The sequence below is a fragment of the Aplysia californica genome, unplaced genomic scaffold (genome assembly GCF_000002075.1).
Source record: "Aplysia californica isolate F4 #8 unplaced genomic scaffold, AplCal3.0 scaffold00041, whole genome shotgun sequence".
NCBI lineage: Eukaryota > Metazoa > Mollusca > Gastropoda > Aplysiida > Aplysiidae > Aplysia > Aplysia californica.
The window spans coordinates 884,079-888,402 of NW_004797311.1; the positions used below are offsets into that span (position 1 = coordinate 884,079).

At 42.7% G+C, this 4,324-nt stretch overlaps 1 protein-coding gene across 1 annotated transcript in view; it reads left to right on the forward strand.

Moving 5' to 3' along the window:
* The window catches only part of LOC118477212 (60S acidic ribosomal protein P0-like), a 149,913-nt gene that overhangs the window by 42,812 nt on the left and 102,777 nt on the right, over positions 1–4,324 (forward strand). Inside the window, exon 2 of the mRNA XM_035968146.1 lies at positions 698–792. The gene's annotated coding sequence lies outside the window, so the exon portion shown is untranslated. The remainder of the gene's footprint in view (positions 1–697; positions 793–4,324) is intronic.

The following is a 4,324-nucleotide window of genomic DNA, read 5'->3' on the forward strand; positions in this document are numbered from 1 at the left end:
ATATATATTATGTATATGAATAAAATATTTGTATAAGCAGTGCAAGGAAAGCCTGTGAATGATGATGATTGCAATTGAACACATTTGTTATTTTCTTGAAACATTTTGATTGTGTATGAAGCGTACGGGTTCGATCCTCCTTGTTAGAGTCCGATTAGGATGAACGTGACTCACAATGTGACACCTGTGAGAAGGACAGTGTTACTGATTAAAGTAGACTTCTCCACGGAAGATTCGAACCCTCATCTTTTACGTGCAAGGTTGAAAGCTTAAATCCAACACCACAGATACTGGCGGTGAAGAGTGAGGAAAGAAAAAAAAGGTGTTCTGTAAATATTACGGGATATTTTTCCCTCTGCGAATATTTGTTGAGCAATATGCATGTGTACTCCCATCTCACACCCCATAGGCACTAGTCACATTTAATTTTAAAAAAGGTATGCTCCAACACTATTACTGGCCTCTGCAATAAAGGACTTCTTAAGCTTAGACAAACCTAACTTTCCCAAGGACACATCTCAGTGATCACTATAGTCGCCCACAACCGTTCCCTTTGGTCGATGTTGCTGGGTGACGTTTCCAGTGACCAGCTTCTGGAGGCCTCTTTACTTCTCAGGCCCGTCTATTAGCCAGAAATATCGACATTTACAATCCCAGACTATAAAATCAGTACCCCCTCTCCGTCTCTCCTCAACAGGACATAGCGACAAGGAAAATCAACTCGTAACGTCCAAGGCGGATCTAGACGAAGGCACTCAGGGAATAGCAGGCGTCTCGACTTTGTGCTATTGAGTAAGTCTACTTTACATGCTCATTACTTTTTCTCCTAGAACTGATGTCTTTTTATTTTTACTTCCCAAGTTTGTTTTTGCTTGTTGTGCTACATAATTAATTTCATACCGTCAGAATGGTGTTATTCTTGAGAGTTCAATCTTTCTATCTCTTGCTCAAAAAGACTTCACGAAAAGCAGTAGGAAACAAAATGAAGCCAAAACTTACACCCTCCCCTACCCTCCTTGTTCCCACCCCTCAGCCATTCCATTCTCACCCCTTATTCTTCCCATTCCCTCATCCCTCCTCCCTCTTATTTCCAAACTCTCATCCCTCCCATTCTCTCTCCCATTCTCCCTCCCATTCTCAAACCCTCATCCCTCCCGCCCCTCAACATTCCCAACCCGTTTCTATTCCCAACCCCTTCCCCCCATCCCTGTTCCCGACCCCTCGACATAGTTACAGGAACGAAAGTTTCATAAGATTTAAAATGAAACTGAAAATAAAGTATGTTCATTTTAATGGATTTTGTTCATTTACATATACCATGCTTAATCACTAGAGTTTAATCCGAATGGACTAGTTTTTGCCACATAACCCTAAGCATTTGTTGATAGAAGACAATCTAAGCAATACTATATTAGCATCTGGTTAGCCTTTCACTAATTGGCCTAATTTTTGCTCATTTAGATGGGGGGGGGGGGGTTTAATCACCAAAGGTAGGTTATTACTTTTCTGGAATCAGGAAAGTTCGAGTGCCGGGTCAATTGTGTGTTTGGTTGAGAGTGGACACTGATGATACCAAAATCAAAACCCATTTAATAGAAAAACAGACTACAGTGAATTTGAATGCCTTAAAACTGAGGTTCATGAAACGCAAGAATAATTCTTTCAGAGAGGTTACGGTGTTTGCCTCTCATTCAATAGGTCCTGGGTTCAAAACCTGGCAGCGACGGAAAACTTTCTTCTCTAAAATTTTCTCCTTTCACTCCCTTTCCTGCTCTCTAACAAGGCTTGTCGTCTGCTTTCGTCTCCACTTTCTGCCCCAACCCCCGCCCCCTTTCTGGGCTCCTGACTCTTTCTGCAGCCATTATACCGATACTACTTGGCTCCTTCTTACTGCTGTCTTTCAGCCACACCCTTGATCAAAGGGTATGAAAGATCTAACACCTAGTCTTCTCGGATAAGGACGAAAAATATCGTAGGTCCCGTGTACATGTTGGGCACGTTAAAGATCTCTTGGTCGCCCAAAATCGATAAAAATAGGCTTCTGCCTCCACCCGGGCAAAATTCAAAATTAATTCCTACCAAAATGAACATGTTTAATGTGTCCCTCGCTCTCATATGATCTTATTATGTAGTTGGGAGCGCCGTAAAACGCTTACCCCCCCAAAAAATACAAAGGCCTGCTCCATTACTCAATTCTCAGGCCCGGCAGCGAAGGAATTAATTAAACGGGATTGATGTTGGTATGTAAATGCTTCTGTCTAACTACTATTCAAGTTCCAATAATGAGTGTACTTCCAATGCTTCAAGAACCAGTTATATTCCTGAATCAGTCAATCTAAATGAGAATCAGGCACCCGAGTAGTCCTGTCGGTATCAAGCTGGACTAACGAGGCAAGCATCTGTGGTTAAAATTCCTAACTCAAGTTTCTACAACATGGATTGAGTGTGTAGGTATCACGATTTCCCATTAATCTGGTTTCATCTTTTTGAGGTTCAGGAGGGGGTTTTGGGGGCTTCAATTAGAAACCTGCCTCTTAAATAACATCTACACTGAATCTACAGAATGTGAAAAAGGGAGATTAAGTCTTAAACACCACTGTTTTCACTGAAAGCAGTCTTGGCATTATTATGCCAAGTTCCAAAAAACAGTTCTGTGATCCGATGCCTATTTCAACAGGTCTGTCCATTCAAACAGATAAATCACTGAACACCCTGTACAAGAAAATTGGCATGGTGTGGCTTGAGTTGAGCTTCACCCGCTGCGCGCGCTTGGCTTCCCCATGTAGCGACGTTAGATAACTCTGGCAGCTGCCGCCTGCTCAACACCGCCGTTTTCCTATTTTGCCACCCATTACTGTTAATGAGTTCGGTTCAAGCTTTTTGCCTGCATTCGACCACAGGCTTTGAGATGTTTTAGCTTATCGAATGACACGCGTGATCAACCATGCACGTACGGACATCAGTGGGGCCCGCTTGAAGCAGTCTGCTGCTCATGAGTCTCGGGAACGGGCGGTAACTCCGGAAGCGGAAGGATAATTCATGGCTGTTTGGGCCTGCAGTGGCATGCTGTACTATTGATTGCTATATAACAGCTTGTCTTTGGCGATGGTCAATGAAATGATGCAGGAACGCTTTGCTGACAATTCGTGTAGAAATCAGTGGGCAGTTTTCGGGTATGTATGAAGATTCTCGGCTTCAACTTTTGATTTACAAAAACAGAATGATTATTATTGTGGCTAAGAGACCGTTAGAACTGCACTTTAAGGTGGGTTTATCGAAGGAGATTTTCAGAACAACAGACTCATGTGATTGAAACTTGTTGGAGTCCTTCTTATCTCATTTTCGCTGCTCTGTACGGTCAATAATAAAGTTAGAACGAATTCTGGCTTGCTGGGGACATTTTTCAGGAAACATCCCAGAAAGGAAATCGTAGCAAACAAATAGGGACGCGAGCTATCTCGTAATGTGCAATCTTTGGTAATGTATATATATACAATGACGTGGTACGGCTGCGACAAAGAACTAAAAGATAGAACATAACTATGGTGGCGACCCTGATGTGTACTTCCAATATCGTCATGGAACTAGAAACGATGAAAACTATTTAGGTTCAAACAACATACAGATAACGTATTTTAAACAAAACTTTTCTATTTTGAATCTGTGTTCACGAGAACAAAATTACTGACACTACAAGCCAATGTTTGCTTGTACAGATATCGTGTTACCTTGTGGGTTCAAATTGCTGAGAAAGTGGAGGGCGTACAAAATAAAACACCGCTTCGGAAATAAGGGCACGGAATAACTTTCTTGGACTCAGTGATGTCTAAAGTATGAATGATGAAGCAGACCATAGATCGAATGGTTTCTCTTTTCAGGGAATGGCAAACAGATCAAAGGTTCTGATAATGGAGTGAGGGAGGAGGGAAAAGGGACTCGGGTAAAAAAGGGACTTGTTTGCTTAGAAAATGTGATGGGAAGGAACAGGAATGAAAATCGGAGCACTGCCAACCATGAAATAGCAATCTGGACTCCATGTAATAGAATTCGTGCCGCGCCCACTAACGATTTCCTAGAACTTTCTGTTGTGGGGGTAGCGCGAAAGGTACACAGTCCAGCCCTCCCCCTACACCCCCCCCCCAAACCACACACACAAAGCCCCAGTTTCCTTTTCAAAGCTACCCCTATGGAGTAAAAGCCATCTCGACGGGATGTGTCCGTAATTTTTCCCTCTACGTTAGGAAAAGACGCAAGTGTGTGTGTGTGTGTGTGTGTGTGTGTGTGTGTGTGTGTGTGTGTGTGTGTGTGTGTGTGTGTGTGTGTG